The sequence below is a fragment of the Chenopodium album genome, chromosome 1, assembly GCF_948465745.1.
Source record: "Chenopodium album chromosome 1, dcCheAlbu1.1, whole genome shotgun sequence".
Taxonomy (NCBI): domain Eukaryota; kingdom Viridiplantae; phylum Streptophyta; class Magnoliopsida; order Caryophyllales; family Amaranthaceae; genus Chenopodium; species Chenopodium album.
This window is the reverse complement of record NC_137834.1, coordinates 41,359,366-41,378,171: the sequence shown is the minus strand read 5'-3', so window position 1 is coordinate 41,378,171 and position 18,806 is coordinate 41,359,366. Positions and strand designations below refer to the sequence as shown.

The 18,806-nt window shown below is 34.1% G+C and overlaps 1 long non-coding RNA gene across 3 annotated transcripts; it reads left to right on the top strand.

Annotated features, from left to right (window-relative positions):
* Nucleotides 1-6,463: 6,463 nt before the first annotated feature.
* On the top strand, nucleotides 6,464-11,950 carry LOC145582186 (uncharacterized). 3 transcript variants are annotated; one of them, XR_014099844.1, is made up of 4 exons: nucleotides 6,464-8,347; nucleotides 8,991-9,261; nucleotides 9,592-9,720; nucleotides 11,489-11,948. It is a non-coding gene; the product is annotated as an uncharacterized LOC145582186 (long non-coding RNA). The 3 variants fall into 3 exon arrangements; XR_014099851.1 differs by having other exon boundaries at nucleotides 6,475-6,570; nucleotides 6,695-9,261; nucleotides 11,489-11,950; XR_014099835.1 differs by having other exon boundaries at nucleotides 6,464-9,261; nucleotides 11,489-11,950.
* Nucleotides 11,951-18,806: the final 6,856 nt, after the last annotated feature.

Sequence of the window (18,806 nt, the reverse complement as noted above, 5' to 3'; positions counted from 1 at the left end):
AGGTATAACTTTCATTCAGTTCTTTGTTTAATTGTAGCTAGTTCATTTTGATTTTTAGTTTTTCTTTGATTGTCCTTCAATTTTTTAGTTCATTTTGATTTTTAGTTTTTCTTTGATTGTTCTTCAATTTTTTTTTATGAGTTTGCTTAGGTTTGTCATTCATCAAAAAGGGGGAATATTGTTGATCTTAAGTTTTGATGATGACTCAAGGAACCTAAGCAGACCATAAGGGCTTTAACTTTTGTCTATTAGCTTTGATGTACTTGACAGGTTTTATATGCAACGAAGTTCTAGAGTTAGAATGGAGCATGGAACAAGTCTAAAGGATGAGCTGTGGACAAGCATAGAAGACAATCAGTAGCCAAGTTCCTTTAGTGAGGAACTAAAGCTCCAGAGTCGAAGCTTCATTGTGTTCCAAGGAGTCTATTGTATCTTTATTATTTATTTTAGGCTTCTTGTATATATGTTAAGTACGTGGCAAATTGATAGAATTTAAGTTGATTTAATTTCAAGTTTTAAAGATTTTATTTTCCTTATTTTAAACAAGATTTAATCTTATTCCTGAAAACTATTTTTTAGGTGAAAAATATCTTATTTATTTAAAAGATTTTCTATTTTTTTTTTATCCTAATCTTTTGGAAAATCTGACTTGGTAAAACTATTTTTTGAAAAACGGCTTTTTTAGTTAGTCAAGGAAGTTGAGAAAATAAAGGAACCACTTCCTTTTGTGCGCTTCAGCTTGCTGCCCAAGCATCCACGAACTGCACTTCCTTATTTCATGGAAGTTGTGGTGTAGTGGAAGTTAAGGTAAACATAAGGTTTCAACTGGTTTCCTCTTATATAAATAGGATCAGTTTTCTGTTTTAAAAAGTACACTTGAGCATTACAATTCTTAGTTTTTCGAAAAGAGTCAAAAATCCACTTAAGTCCTTGAGTGTCCTTGTACTTAGCATCTTAGGGGTTTTGTCTTGAGTTGTATTGGGGGTAGAGTTTGGGTAAACTCTAGAGTGTGTAATTGCTTTGAGTGAAGCAAGGAGAAAGAGAGAGATTCGAGAGCTTAACTGATTGAGGGATCAGTTAAGGGGGAACTTAAGTTCATTGAGGAACTTGAGTTTAGAGTCTTAATTTGTAATAGGTTGTTTGCCCTATTATTATTAAGAGTTGAGTTGAAAATCCCTTGTGGTCGTGGTTTTTCTTCTTGATTAGGGCCAAGAAGTTTTCCACGTAAAATCTCTCTTGCACTTTAAAGTTTTTGTTTAAGTTCCTTTAAGAATTTCGCAAAAATTACCCTAGTTCCTCTACAATACAATTCACCCCCCCTCTTGTGTTGTTCATTCGAGTCAACAGCCTTATCATAGCTAATTCCAATAGGGGTGAAATCCTTTCTAAGTCGCTTTCGATTACCCATGGCTAGGATCTCACTAATGTCGAAAGTACCAACACTATTACTAGAGTAGGTGTTTTCGGAAGAAGAAGGATAGTCGTTCTTTTTCCCTTTACAGCCACTGTTATTATTGTTACTAATCATGACCTTCTTGTCACGTGGAGGAACATGAAGGAGATTTGAATCAATGAAGTCTTGAACACGATCCTTGAGGGCGAGGCACTTTTAAGTAGTGTGACCGCGACCTCTATGGTATCGACAATAGGAATTTGGATCCCAATTGGGAAAACGTTTTTCAGGCAGAGGGTCTTGACCTTGATCGTGAAGGCAGTCAAAAGCTTCATTGTAAGTCATTCCTATTGGTGTGTATTCTTCAATGGTCTGTTTTGCCTGTGGCTTAGGAGCATTGAGTTCTTCATTAAACTCTTGGCGAGAATTTTGTTAGATGGCCATTACCCAATTTGCTAATCCTTATACCACATTCAAGAGCATGGCAACAACATCTTGCAATTTTCGAATGTCTTCTTTTAGACTTGACGAGTCTTCCCTGGTATTATCTAAGAAAAGACTTTCATCCTCCTCAATTATGGCCACTTCATCGAGAGAGGTCATATAAGCTGTCTCGATCATGGGCTCTCCTACAGGTGTAATAAGAAGTGATGGATCGAAGGATGCTTGATCTTCTTCGATGGCTAGAATCTCGGAAGTTTCATTGTTATCGATCAAATCTTGAATAGCTTCTTTGAGTTTCCAACACTCCTCAGTGTCATGACCTTTTCCTTGGTGATATTTGCAGTGCTTATTAGGGTCCCACTTAGGTGGCCTGGCTTCTGGAACTGGATCTTTGATGGGCCTTATGGGCATGACCAGTCCTTTGTGGTGTAACTTCTCGAAAGCTGTTTCATAACTCATGCCAAGCGGAGTGAACACCCTCTTTGATCTTTTGATTCGTGGTTTAGAGGCGTTCGTGGCATATACCTCATTAATGGGAGAGGAAGAAGAAGGATGGTCGCTCTTCTTTCCTCTCGCACTATTATCTTTCAGAAGGTCATCTTCAATGTCAAAGCCTATATTATAGACAACCTTGAAAGTATTAAAATTGTGTTAGTACTTTAGGTGCCTTGAATACTTCTCTTGGAGATTCTTGATAAACATCCTCACATATTCTTTTACGGTAGGAGCCTTGACCATATTAGCAGAAGTTTCCCTCCATTTGTTTAAGAAAGACGTGAACCCTTCGTTTTCTTTTTGTTTTAACATCTCAAGTTGTCCGTGGTCTGTTTTGTCTTGGATGTTGCTCGTGTATCTATTCATGAAAGCGTTTGTTATCGACTCCCAAGAAGAGGTTTTTTCTTTCTCGAGAGAAAAGAACCATTGATGACAAACAATTTCGAGAGATAGTGGGAACAGAGAGGGGAAAACCTTCTTATCGATACCCTTAATGTTCATTATGGTTTCAAAAGCTCTTAGATGAAAGTAAGGGTTATCTATTGCCTTGAATTTAGGGATGTCAGTGGCGTTGAACTTAAGCGGAAGAAGTTCCTTGTCCAGCAAGACCCCTTGTGAACTCATGCCCTTAAATTTATAGTCACTAGATAGCTTGCTTAGACTTTCTTGCATGAGGCTCATTTGTTGCTGCTTCACGGGATCATCGATCTTGAGTGTGAGGAGCTTCAGGTGGGATCATCGATCACAGTAACTAATTGGTTCCTAAGCTTATTGACTTCTTCTTGAGTTTCCATTATCTTTTTAGCCTTCCTCTTTTGACGAATTGGTTTATCAAAATGTGAGACTTGAGCAAAGGTGTTGTCCTTGATTAATCGCCCTTCTCTCCTCGACCAAGTACTGTGGAAAAGGAATTTGGGGATACTTATTGTTAATTATTTGACTCAAACTTTATTCAACATGCGATGGATGGAGGAAGTGAAGAAAGATTGGAATAGAAAGTGAAAAAGTTGATTGAGGTGGAGGGATATGAAGAATTAGGAATAGAATATACCCCCCAAATTAAATGACGGAAACACCGACTTATGCATGAACCTAAGACATGGCCATAGTGACATGTGTACTCAAATTGTGTGCTAAGACTAGTGAGTGTAGGTGATATGTTAAGACTCATGTCATGACCATGTGACTAGACTATGCGACTAGAGTCAATTAATGACTCGACAAAGTATTATTGACAGCGAAAATTAACCGAATTAATTAGCAAACTGGTTAATTAGACACTAGATGATGACTCAATCAATAATCTGCATTGTCGGCCAACTGACAGGACTGGCGCCGCACTGTTTAGCTTGGCGCCAGGCGACAGAGCTGTCGCCAGGCGCCACACTCCACAGAGTGGCGCTACAGTCCAGACTTTGGTGCCAATGCTAGAGCTTCAATCTGGGACTGTTTTCGGTGTTATTAATCAACTAGGGTATGCCTAAAGTCGTACTAGGTCAATTCAGATTAAAATATTAGACTTTATTGACTCAAATTAATTAATTAATTAATTAGGCAAAGTTCTTTAAGTCATTAATTTATTTAATCTCAACACAAGTCAAACAAATGGTTAAGAGAAACATAGAATGTATGCACAACGAATAATGTACAATTAGTCAAGTAGTCACGATATGATGCAATGAGTTTGCAAGCTAACCATGGCTCTAGTTCTCTAAAGTTCGGGATATGGTTTAGTCAATAGAGGATCCATGGTTAATTGTCCGGATGCACCGCGCGGAAGCCTAACCGTGAAGGGTTGGCGCGAGTGGATGGCACACCGCGAGTTTTTAGAAAAAACTCTCTTCCATGGTTTGGTGAATTCAACATCTCGGATGTACCCTTTGTTGCACAGAGCGTTCAATCAGATAGATGGAGCATGAATTCCCATAGGGTTATGTCCATATGTAGAACACATATGGGTTTTAGAAAAGTGAACAAATTCAATCAGGAAGTAGGATCAAGCAAACAATACGAAAAATCGGTTGAAATTAGAACGCATATTTCTAGCTCGGTATTGGGGGAGGTTGGCGCCAGCAAACAGAGACTGGCGCCAGGATTTAGCTGTAGCGCCTGGCGCCAATGCTGGCGTCTGGCGCTACAGTTAAATGCCTGGCGCCATTGCTCTGGTCATTGGCGCTACTTCCCACATGCCTCAGCAGCTTTCTGTGCTCGATAAAATTGTCCAGTTTCGCGCGGTGTTATTTCGGCCCTAGTTGTGAAAGATATTTCTCAAATTTCCTACGTGTAAAATCATATGTTTTTAACTCATTACGGATGATTTTTTCAATGAGATCTTTTTTATGCATATGACAATAATGTTAATCAAAATTACGCACATGAAATACTTAGAATGTTTCGAGTCTCATCCACTCATTCTAAATCATTGCCGAAACAAATTCAGGAATTAAAATAGAAATCCTCCCCAGTGGAGTCGTAAAAAACTGTAGGGAATAAATTTCAAGCATTAACCCCTAGCTTGAACCCCACTGTGATCATACACTAAAGTACGGTGGCGTCCAAAAGGGAAGAAGATAGAGCAAAAGAGTCGCCAACAAGTTTTAGGAACTTGTAAACCGTTCACAGGGTGAAGGTTACACCCCTTAACGATCAAAGAGATCGTCAACTCCATAAGGTCTATAACCAAATAAGGGTTCGGGGATGAAGGTACAAATCCAACCTAAAAGAGATTGAATCTGCCCTAATAATAGGCCTCTACTTTATTCTAATCGTATTCATGTGCGCTTATTGATTAACATGCAATCAATAGGATTAACCCTAAACTTGTTTATCTATGTTGGTTGAATATAATGCACAAATAAACTATTATTGGCGATCACTTGAATTATAATCACAATTAACCTAACAAGATTATTAAATATCTTATTAAGCGTGATTACAAGTATAAAATTCCCCTAAACATGCATAAAAGGCGTGATCAAGCAATAACAATAAATATCATCAAGCAACATAATAATAATAAATATAATCATAATAATAAAATTATAATCATCAAGATAATAATAATCATAATGTTCATAATCATAATAATAATCGTCATAAATAAAATAATAATCATCAAAATAATAATAATAATATTCATAATCATCATAAATTATAACAATTATAATCATAATCATGTTCATGTTAACATTAAAGTATAATAATAATAGCAAGATCATAGGCATGATACTAACAAGATTAATAACAAATCCTAGCATGTCACTAAACAATAAAAATCAAATCTTTAGCCCTAACATGATTCTAACAATCATAAATATTAGAAAGAACATAAAAGGCATCATAACAATCATATTTGATATTAAAATTACCCTAGACATAGTACTAGGAATATCATAATAAAAATTTAAACATGATCTCTACATCATATCATCAATAAAACCATTAAAGCACTTACTTTGATGCCTCGTATCTCATTCTAATAACAAAATACACACGTTAGTAACTTCAAGGAAAATAATAAACAAACAATTAAATAAAATAATTGAAATAGAGATTTGGGACCAAACCCTCAGAAATTAAACCTTTTACGTCTAGGGCGAAGGCAACTTCGAATATGGCTAGGTGTTTCTAGATCTAATGAATGCGGAATTTTTGTATGTAAAAGCAAGTTTAGAAAAAGAGAGAAAGAAAGATGGATTAGAATGATTAAAGAGAATGAGAGAATTGATGATTGCGAATGAAAACTGGTTGTAGGTGATTATAATTGAAAACTGGTTATTGATGAATGAAAACGGAGTTTTTAATACGTTATTTATAGAGAAATCAGCCAAAAAGATAAAATTACAAAAACAGAGCAGTGGCGCACAAAAAACAGAACTAGCGCCAGCCACTACTACAATTCCCTTGCTTTTTCGACGCTTTTGGGTTGACGCTGTGCATAAGGCGTCAATGAATAAATTTATATCCCGTGTCTTCTCGACGCTTTTTGGGGTCTTCATAATGTCTTGACATTAAAAAGCGTCTAGAAAGTCATATCCTTGCACGTGCTTTCAATTGGACGCTACTCGGGTAAAAGTAATTCGCCCACTGTACATTACTCACTCAACACTATAACTTCTTCCATCAGCCTAAACCTAATTAACGGATACCTCTTCGTCAATTCCATCAAAACTTCTTCAATTCAGTTGGATTTGCTTCACTAAACTTTAAAAGTTCAGCGAATTGGGCGAAAAATGGTGGTAATTTCTTTCGTTGCTCTTCAATTTCTAGTAATCTTCTTGCTCTTTAAAAATTTGTTGGTTATTTTGCTAATATATCATTCGAATTCCTCTATCAAATCATTTTTTTTAATTTCCTTGGTAGGATATAAATTTTCTTTGATTTCGATCTCCATTCCCTCTCTGTCTTGCATAACTTCCAGATCTACCCTAAATTGAGGTAACAAGTTTGAAAAAATTAAGGGTATATTCTTCTTCCTCTGTAGATTATCGATTTTTTGGGGTTTTTTTTGCTCATCTATTACATTTTTCGATTGGTTATTAAGGGTTTCATTTGTTTAATTTTGTTTTCAAATATGTAATTACCGAAATATTTCAAATAATTCATTTTTTTCAAGGGTTTCGGGATTCATGCCAAGGTATCTTCTCCCCTTTTTAGTTCATTTGTTAATTGATTTTCTGCCATTTTTTTTTTTGAAATTAATCAGAATACCGGTTTTTCTTTTAATTGTTCTATGATTTTCGTTTCTATGAGTTTGATTGTATACTTGAATGAAATTAATGGATCTTTAGGATGAATTCAGCAAGCTAAGTTAAGAGTAATTGATATCTCTTAACAAATTATTTGTGGGAATGTAGTTAACAGTAAGATTTGCATGTCTTAGCTAGTTTATTATCAGTATGACCATATCATCCTTTTGAATCTTATACTGAAAAATATGACCCAAAAATTCTCCTTTAACATGTACTGTCAGTGGTAAAGAATTAAATCCTCTCCGTCAAGAATACTTGGTTGTAATTGAGCACATAATTCTCAATAGTTTTAGGAACTTGGGCTATGAATGTATTATTTTATTTTTTTGATATTTTCCTTGCATTGTATGATGAAAAAGCTTGATACCCTTGTAATTTGATAAGTGATTAGTACAATGAGTGATTTTTTTGATAAGAAAATGAATCCGGTTCTTTGAAGAGCAATGTAATTTCCTGTTTTCATTTTCTTTTCCTTTATATTTCTTTGTTTTTTTAAATCCAGGATTCTTATTAGTTCTTAATATTTGTATTTCATTATAGGGCTTTTGTGTCTTAGCTTGTATTATAACCCAATAACCCCATACTAATCACTAATTAGATAACTATTGTTGAACCTTGTTAAAAATTTTGGAGTACACGAAGGTTTTATTTTTTTAAAATTTGATATACTTGTTTTATCTTGGTGAATTTCTTTTTTTTTGGTATTTTGTTGAAAATTTTTTGTTAGAGAGAGTTAAATTATCAATTTCAAATCAGAATACTGAACTGCATCTCTGCCTTTCTCAAAGAGTAGATCAATTGAAAAGGTGAGATGCATGCTTCTAAGTAAAATTCATATCTTTATCTCTCTTTGAATCAATTTATAGAACTTGACCCAAAATTGTAATCTATGTCGTCCCTCTTAGTGCCGATCGATAATATTAAGGTACATGCTTTCTCTTTGAATCAATTAATAGATCTTGGTTTAATTTAATGTTTTATTTTTCAATAATCTCACATATTATGTTTAGATATGGGTTAGCTTCATGAGTAATTGAGATTTTAGGGTTTCTTTTATGTTTCAATTTATGCTTTTGATTTAATTTAATTCAGAATATTAGGCTTTTGTTTCATTTTTTGAATGAGCATGATTGCATTGTTTTTCGTCTCACAATTCCATCACAATTCGCATTGATTTTTGTAGGAGCTATTGTGAGTGCTGACTTCATTTGGCTCATTCTCCTTCGTTAGAGAAGTTTTTTTTGGTGATTTTTTTTTAATTTGGGTATTTTTCTGTTTACTTTCTTACTGTAAAATTTCATTATTTTTGGAGTTTATTTTCTATTAAACTGGGCTGTTTCTTTCGGACTGGTTTGTTTCTCTAGGGATTTCCTATTTGATTTAGGGTATATTTGAGGGTGTTTGAAAATATTATTGCACTCTTTTATTCCCATGTTGTCGATGTTTTTGTTGCTTATAGAATTAAAGCAGGAATATTTTAGGATTGCTGCTCATATTAGTGCTCTTCACTGCTAATCAATTCTTGTTTATTGTTTTCTCTAAGGTAATTGCCGAACATCTTTAAAAGGACTCAAGCATCGTCTTGCTCCCGTTATGATTTGCTTATATTTTCTTTTTATTTGTGCAACTCTGTCGTCGTCAAGTTGAATTTGAAACTTTGTTAACTCCAGAGTTCTTCTGTACATAATATCCTTGTCTGCTTTTGATCTATATGCTAAAACATATGAAAAATGCAAGATATGTTGATGAGTTTGTTGTAGGTTGTGAGGGTTGTATATTTAATTAGATTATGGATTATTTTGTTGACATTTTGTTCAATGCAGGAACTTGACTTTCATTTAACAACCTCTATTTTTTGCCTTGAATTGTGATTCTATGCTAAATAACACTTCAATTATGGATGTCAGTCAAGAGGTGATTATGGAAATCACTGAAATGGAGGCTATTACGGAGGACACATATGTGATGGTGGTTACGGATACGTACCACACCCCCATGACCCAAGAATGTATGCAGCAGCCGCAGCAGATTACAGAGCCTACCATGTGTACGGTAATCGGCAACAAGTAAGCTGATGACAAAGACACGAAAAGAAGAAGTAGCGCGCATGAGGAGAAGCCTCAAGATAACAATAAGCTTATCTTTATATGTTTGCTGGAAGTATTATCGATAAACTTAGTAAGAAAAATTACCTTCCTGTTAGTAATTGCTTTGTCAGTATTGTTTAAATATTTGATTCATAGACAGTAGATATTTGAAGGTTTTTTCATTCATGTATACAATGTATTATTATGTTTTATTGTGCTTCTATTTTATGTCTATTATGAAAATTTAGCATTTTGTTCTACATTTGAAGCACGATTATGATCACTTTTGAGTTGTTTGATAGCCTCTTTTCAATAATTTTTTTATTTTGTTTTATTCTTTTTGGTTCCGTATGTATTATGATTGTTTAGGTAAAAGTCAACATTCTTTGATATTTTTCTCTTATGTAAATTGTATCTCTAGCTCAGGTGGCCTCTCACACTATTTTCCATGTTCTTGACACGGATATGTGGCCAAACATTCATCGTCGAAAGAAATACCTTTAAGAAGCTTAAGGTGTAGTCATTGGCTGTACCACGCTACAGGATACATGTAAGTTTTTTTTACCACTTTACAGATAACATGTCAGTTTTATGTATTTTACTAGAAATGGAAGTTCTAAAACCCCCTACAAAATTTTTATGTTGAAAATGTAAAAGTATTTGACTTTTCCTATGCTTGCTGGCTTATAGTATCTTTTGCAATGGCAACGAGATGCTATTAACAAGTTGATCAAATAAGCTGTTATCAAATGGATAAAAATTCAGATCAACTTGCCTTTTCCATTATGAGACATGATTATAACTAGATTGAATCTTGGTTTTCTGAAATCTTTGTGGCTTTTTTCTAAAGTCATAATGAGACGGATATCTTTATGAACCATGAGCAATCTCAAACTTGCTTAAGAATCATGATATCTTTGTTCATTGGTAATTTTTGTTTTCCGCATTTTAATCATTAGAAGCTGGTTTGAGTTGTGTCCTTTTATAGACATTTGGTTGTTTTGCTCTATGGTTTAACATGTTATTGTATACCAAAACACTTATAATTGCATGGCTCATATTGATGTTTCTACTCATTCATTAGAAGCTGGTTTGAGTTGTGTTAGTTTATAATCATTTACTTGCTTTTCTATATGGTCGTAAACATTATTGTGGACCAAAACTCTTATAATTTCATAACAGAATTCAGATATGAAGTTCAGAACTGAAATCATATTTGAAATCAGAGCTGAAATTCAAAATACTTGTGCGTGTGTGTGAAATTCAGAGCTTGTGTGTGTGTATAAGAGTCGATTATCCTTTTTATTAGCTTTGTTATTGTTTATCTTTACTTATATACTTGTGTGGAGGCTAGCTTGTGTTGTACGTGTTACACATGCATATGTATTTTAAATATCATTGTCAAACTTGTTCTAAATTTGGATATATGGAATTGTTTATATCTTGAAACTTGTATTGAGCTGCATAATTAATTTTTCAAGTAAATTATGCTTGTTATGTCGAGGTACATGCTAATTGACATTTGAATTGAGTCCCTATGATATGTATTCTATGCTAATGTCATGTTTGTTTGGTTTTTATTTTTTATTTTTTTTATTTTTCCTTACTGCTTCATGAGATCAGATTTTGAGACACACATATGATATGTGTAGCATGCTTTCTTTTTTGATTCAGTACATGCTAATTCTATAACTGAAATCATAACTAAAATTCAAATCTGAAATCAGTTCTGGATTTCAGTTTTGATTTCAGCTCTGAACATCATAAATGAATTCTAGAACTGAAATCAGAACTGAAATTCAAATCTGAATTCAGTTCTGGATTTCAGTTTTGATTTCAGCTCTGAACATCAAAAATGAATTCTAGAACTAAAATCAGAACTGAAATTCAGATATAAAGTTCAGTACTGGAAATCAGACTTGAAATCGCAACTTCAATCCTAAAATGCTTGTGTGTGTGTGTGAAATTCAAAGCTTGTGTGTGTGTGAAAGTCAGAGCTTGTGTGTGTGAAACTCCATACTAATGCTACCAGGGCACTGACCATGCAGCTTAAACTTAAGGTAGAAATAACAGTGAGACAGTAGACAGGCATAGGTTTTTTTGTTCGTTAACAGTGAGACCTTTTGATGAAATAACAGTGAGACAATAGACAGTAGACGTCCACTAAGAACTCTTGATGAAAGACCTTTTGGCTTTTTTTGTTCATTTATAATTTTATGTTTAACTCACAATTCTATGTTTAAATACAACATGTTGAATCTTGAGCCTATATTGTGTAATGTACTAATTTATACTTTGAATTTTTTTTTTTTTTGAAGATTGGAAAAGGCAATGTAGGTGCAACAAAAGAATAGGCCGGGACACTTGAGCATCAACAAGCGACTATATCGATCAATGTGGCCATCGTCTATCTATTTTGGTTTTTAGTCTTATATTAGTGAGGTATTTATTTAGGGACAAGCTACATACTATAATATGCGACCTTTTTTTTTAATGATTGTACTGTGTTGATGTTTTCTTTTCTAAATTTGGTAATTAACTACGTACTCTTTTTATTGTTGATTAATTATTGTTTTTTTTAATCTAGTTATATAGAATATTTGTTTATTTTTATTTTAATGTTATTAATTTAATTTATGATAAATTTAAATAATTATAATGTATGTATGATGATAATAATTTGATAAAAGAAAAAAAAAAGCTTAAAAAATAAATCTAGACGCTTTTTAATGTCTACATAATTGCACATTTTCAAATTTCAAAGACTTTCCCGCCATACCATAGGCTGACATGAATAAACGCAAGACAACAAAAAGCATCGCTAAATTTGATTATGTGGACAGGAAAAAGCGTCGCTAAAAAACTACATACATTTGGGATAATGCGCAAAATACGTAATTTTCGACGCTTCGTATATTAGTTTGGACACTAAAAAGCGTCGAGAATCTCGACGCTTTTTTATGTCCCTGAAAAATTTTCGACTCACGGATTTGCAACGCTTTTTTGCACCGTCGAGAAATAATTTTTCGACGCTTTTTAGCGTCGAAAAAAGGCCTAAAAAGCGTCCAAAAAACACGTTTTTTGTAGTAGTGAGCGCTAGCTGATTGGCGCCAATGCCTGCGTTTGGCGCTAATCCTGTTTTTGACTTTCTAAAATCAGATTAAAATTACCGTACAGGAAGATAAAATCGTATTTTTTCCTCAAAAATGTTCTTTGATTTTAATTAAAACTCTGAAAAGTCAACAAAAGTCAATTTATCAATGCTAATTAAATTAGGAATGATAAGAACCTTCTAGAATAATCTAGAAGACTAAAACCATTCCTAATTGCATTAGGAATGATAAATCATATTAGGCCCTCCCCTAGATCATTGGGCAGCATATAAGGCTCAAACCGGGTCGAGTTCAGTAAATTGGCCATAACTTCCTCAATATTCATCGGAATTGGGCTTATAATATATCGTTGGAAAGATCTTGTAAAGCCCTATCCAACTACACTACTATTGGACCCATATCACAGACGAACCAAACTGGATTGGCTGTTTTCTTAAAATAAGTTTTCAAAAACAGAGAGATGAGAAAAGAAATTAAAACTATCAGCAACACTAGACTTTCCACACTTTCACTTCATTCGATTATGATTCGACATGAAAGGTACTCATCACTGGGTTTGATTTTGGGGAGACACAAATGGGTGTCTACAGTTACAATTAGGTTATTATTAATAACTGACAAATCTTAACACCGGTTACGAATATATTTTTTTAGTAACTAGCATTAAATTAAGCCAGTTACTAATTAATAAATAAACCAGTAATCCTAGGCATGATACTAACAAGATTTATAACAAACCCTAGCATGTTAGTAAGCAACAAAGATCAAACATTGAGCCCTAACTTGATACTAACATGAATATTAAGAAACTTATTCTTTACCCTAAACATGATACTAGGAATTATTGTTGTCATTCAAAACATCAAGCATCCTAACATGATACTAGGAATCATAATAACGACCTAGACATGATTTCTATATCATAATAACAATGCAAACAATTAAAGCACTTACTTGGATGCCTCGTATCTCTTTCTAATTACAAAATACACACGTTAGTAACTTCAAGGAAAATAATAAAACAAACAATTAAATTAAATAATTGAAAGAGAGATTTGGGACCAAAATCTCATAAATTAAACCTTTCACGTCTAGGGCTAAGGCTACCTCGAACTTGGCTAGGTGTGTCTAGATATTGTAAATGCGGAATTTTGTATGAGAAAAGGCTAGTTTAGAAAAGAGAGAGAGAGAGAATATCAAGAATTTCTTGATGAGAGTTGGTGAGAAGAATTAGAGAACTGATGATTGAAAAATGGAGGTTTTAGGAGGCTATTTATATAGAAAATCAAACGTATATGATAAAAAAAACGAATCAGAGTTGCGAAAAGAATAAAACACGACGCTCTCGCTAAACACGCGCTTGTCTCCAGACTCTGCGCGTGTCGCAAGACTCTAGGTCTGTCGCCAGACGACAAACGTGTCGTACGACGCTGCAATCAATTTTCCACGCGGTTTCTTATTTTGACAAAATTTAGGCATACGAGAGGGTAAAACTGTATTTTTCTTAAAAACACTTCTTTTATTCTAATTAATACTCTTAAAAGTCAATTTATCAATGATAATAAAATTAGGATTTAAAATAACCTTCTAAAAGACTATAATCAATCCTTATCGCATTAGGAATGATAAATAAATAATTGGCCCTCCTCTAGATCATTGGGCCGCATATAACAATTTAACCGGGCCCAGTTTAGTAATTTGGCCATAAATTCCTCATTATTCATCGGAATTGGGCTTATAATATATCGTTGGAAAGCTCTTTTTGAATCCGACCCAACTACACCATTATTGGACCCTTGCCATGGACCAAACCAAACTGGATTGGCTGTTTTATTAAAATAGGTTTTTAAAAACAGAAAGAAAGAAAAGAATTAAAAACTAACCGTAACACTAGACTTTTTACACTTTCACTTCATTCGATTATGATTCAACGTAAAAGGTACTTATCACTGGGTTTGGTTTTAGGGAGACACAAATGGGTGTCTACAATGACACACTTTGCCATCATGGATCCGGAGCTGGAGATTTGATTCCCCGGCTATACGGAATTATCACGAGGGATCCTGTCACTAACGCCTTGTGGGAGTCTACTGGTTTAGGAAATTTATATTCAGCGGTCGTAGGATTTTGCAGCCCCCGGGGTTGTTATTCCACAGTTGTTCGTGCGTTGTTGGAGTATTTTTGGGATACTACAAACACTTTTCACTTTGCTTGGGGAGAGATGACAGTGATCCCTCTGGATTTTAGCATGATTAGCGGCTTACGCTTCACCGAGCGGTCCGTACGACAGATTCTTGACCTCACTTGGGGGGCGGCTGAGGTAGCAGATTTGTTAGGTCCGGTTGTTTATCATATCAGGACTCAGCCGGTGCCACGAGGTGGCCGTAAGAGCGAGCGATCAGAGGTGGCCCTATGACCCAATGATCATGTGGAGGGTCCAAAGGTTTAATCCTATTCCTAAACTAATTAAGATTAATTAGAAGCTTCTATAAGTTTCTAAAAGATCTTAATTATCCTTGTTGAACATATAAGATTAAAGAATTTGAGTTAAATAAAAACTTTCCTTTTTTCTTAAATCCTTATTCTATTTGAATTTAAAGATGTTCAAAGACAGTCAAATATTAATTTCGTGCCTCATAATCTTTATCCAAATTTTATATGGTTGGATATATATTTAAATTATCTTTCCAATGATATATTATATTATTACTTCCGAGCTATAACGAAAAAGATTTGAATGGAATACAAAACTCTATCGAAAACTGACACCGTCCTACTATTTCGGCCATATCTTTTTATCTAAAAAATATTTTAATCTTATTTTAATTTGGTTGGAAATTAACTTCAAGATGTTTCCAACGACATATTATATGTCTTATTTGGTCTTCTAGATCAAAAGATATGATAAAAACAAAATCCGTAAAAAGTGTTGTCCATCGAGTTTTATTTCAATTCGAATTCGGATTCTTTTTTATTCTTCGACCCCCTTTTTTTTCTCTATAAATAGAGGTCATATCTATCCTTTTTCAAATCACCAACTCTCATCAAGAAATTCTTGATATTCTCTCTCTCTCTCTCGTTTAAACTAGCCTTTTCTCAAATACAAAATTCCGCATTCACAAGATCTAGACACACCTAGCCAAGTTCGAAGTTGCCTTCGCCCTAGACGTGAAAGGCTTGATTTATGAGGGTTTGGTCCCAAATCTTTTTTTTTTTTTTTTTTTGACAAAAGTTTTGGTCCCAAATCTAGTTTTACCTTTCTTAATCTTTATTTAATTATTTGATTTTATTATTCTCCTTGAAGTTACTAACAAGTGTATTTTGTTATTAGAAAGATATACGAAGCATCCAAGTAAGTGTTTTAATTTTTTCATTGATATTATGATATAGAAATCATGTCTAGGTTGTTATTTTTATTCCTAGTATCATGTTAGAATTCTTTTCTTAGTATTAAGTTTAGGGTGACAACAATAAGTTCCTAGTATCATGTTTAGGGTAAAAAATATAATGTCAATTATGATTCCTATGATGCTTCCTATTTTCTTTCCTAATAGCATGTTAGTATCATGTTAAGGTTAAAGCTTTGATCTTTATTGTTTAGTGACATGCTAGGGTTTGTTATTAATCTTCTTAGTACCATGCCTAGGATCTTGCTATTAATATTATGCTTTAACATGATTATTTTAATTATGATAATTATTATTATTATGATGATTTATTATTATGTTGCTTGATTTTATTTATATATTTTTATTGTTATTGTTTGATCACACCTTTTATGCATGTTTAAAGGGAATTGGTACTTGTAATCACGTTTAATAAGATAATTTATAATTCTGTCTAGGGTTAATTTGATTATAATTCAAGTGATCGCCAATAATAGTTTTGTTTGTGCATTAATATTCAACCAACATAGATTAAAGAGGTTTAGGGTTAATCCTATTGATTGCATGTTAGTCAGAAAGCACACATGAATATGAGCAGAATAAAGTAGAGGCCTATTATTAGGGCGAGTTCTTTCTCTTTTAGACTGGATTTTTACCTTCATCCCCGAACTTCCAATATTGGTTCCAGACCTATTGGAGTTGACGATCTCGTAGATCGTTAAGGGGTGTAACCTTCACCTTGTGAACGGTTTACAAGTTTATAAAACTTGTTGGCGACTCTTTTGCTCTAGCTTCCTTCCCTTTGGACGCTACCATGCTTAAATTTATGATCACAGTGGGGTTTAAGTTTGGCGTAATGCTTGAAATATTCCTTACAATTTTTGGCGATTCCACTGGGGAGGATTTCTATTTTAATTCCTGAAATTTATTTCGGCAATGATTTAGAATGAGTAAATGACACTCGAAAAGTTCTAAGTATTTCATGTGCGTAATTTTTATTAAAATTATAGTCATATGCATAAAAAAGGTTCTCATTGGAAAGACCATCCGTAATGAGTAAAAAACATAGGATTTTTACACGTAGGAAATTTTAGAAATATCTTTCACAACTAGGACCCAAATAATGCTGCGAAAAACATGAAAATTTAAGAATACAAAAAGCATCTGAGGCATGTAGGAAACAGAGTTTATCGCTGAAGATATGGCTCTGTAGCTGAGCAACAATTCTGTCGTTAGGCGACAGGGCTATATTGCGGCGACAATCCCTTTTGGCTGGCGATGCGTTCTTCCAATACCGAGCCAGAAATATGCGTTCTTGTTTAGACCAGTTCTACCATTGTTGGCTCGATTCTACTACCTGATTGAGTTTTTCTCTTTTTTCTTAAACCCGTATGTGTTCTACATATGGACATAACCCTCTGGGAATTCATTCTCCATCTATCCGATTGAACGCTCTGAGCAACAAAGGGTACATCCGAGAATGTTGAATTCACCAAACCGTGGAAGTGAGTTTAACTCGCGTGGTCCCATCCACTCGCGCCAACACTTCCAAAGGTAAGGCTTCCGCGAGGTGCATCCAGACTCATAACCATGGAACCTCTTTGACTAACCCATATCCTGAACTTTAGAGAACTAGAGCCATGGTTAAGTTGCAAACTCATTGCATCATGTTGTGACTACTTTACTACTTGTGCATAACTTACTTGTGCATACTTATTATGTGATTAAACTAACCATTTGGTTTGAGTTGTGTTTATAAATAAGTCTAAATAAACTAATTAATGACTAAAGGGCTTTGCTTAATTAATTAATTAATTAATTAATTTGAGCTGAAAAATATACCTTTAATCGAGTCATAGTTCCTTTAAGTCAACTCGGATTTTTATTCCCGTATACTGCATAAGTGCCAAATTGTTTTGGTAATAGCCAGAAATCTAGGAAGAACTACGAGTCGTTAAACCTATAGATCTGTAGCCCCTAGTTTTATCTTTAATTTGGCATTGGTTTCATCCCAATCAGTGTCACTGATCAAAAGTTATGACTAAAATACCACAGCCTGTCCAGTTTAATACATATACATGAAGTCTTAACTTAGTCTTTGCTTGAGTCTAGTCACATAGTATAGCCACATGGTCATGACACAAGTCTTAAAATGTCACCTACACTCACTAGTCGTAGCACACACTTTGTGTATATGTCACCATGACCATGTCTTAGGTTCATGCATGAGTCAGTTTTTTCTGTCATTTGAGTTGGGGGTACATTCTATTCCTAATTTTTTCATATCTCTCCATCTACATCATCTTTTCATTCTCTACATGCTTCCTCCATATCACAACCTTCATTCTTCCTACCTTCTTCCATCCATGCATGTTGTATCGAGTTTGAGTCATGTGATTGACAAAAAAAAAATGAGGGTAATGATGAAACAAATGCACAAGGCAAGCTTCTCACCAAAATTTCATGCTTTCTTCTTCTTTTTTTTAAAACCCTTTCCCCAATAAATCTATCATAGTCACCCTTCATCCTCCTTGAATTTATTTCTTAGAGTTTGATTTTTACCCTTCACTTTTTAAATAAAATGAGCATTTATTTCCTTACAAATGATAATTGTATTGCCAAAAAAAAAATTAAAATCTGTGTCGAACTGAGCTCAAGGTATACCAATGATTTGAGGCACCCCTTGTAGCCACAACATATTACCTTTCACCCTTCAAATATGCAATCCGTTTTTGATAAACCACTTTGAGCCTCGTCTAACGATAGACCTTTCTTTTTCAACACACATCTACCTAACCTTGGGATGGGACAGTGTGCAATTTATGCAATTTTAAAAAGCTTGAGTGATTTCAAAATATCAAAATAAATAAAATAGGCAAAAAAATAAATAAAAGTGTACAAAGGGCAAGTGTTCCAATGTCTTTGACATGAACATGTCTTTGATATGAACACGTCTCAGATTGTGTCTCTTATCGAGTGCTTGGTATCGTGCCTGAGAAACATGAATGCGAAGTGAGTGATAGACCGCATGATCGGGATTTCCCACACTCATTAAAAAGGTCCAGAATAAAATAAATACAAAAGCAAAAAAGAAAGAGAGCTAAAAAAGAGTTAAAAGCCTCAAGCATGAAAATATA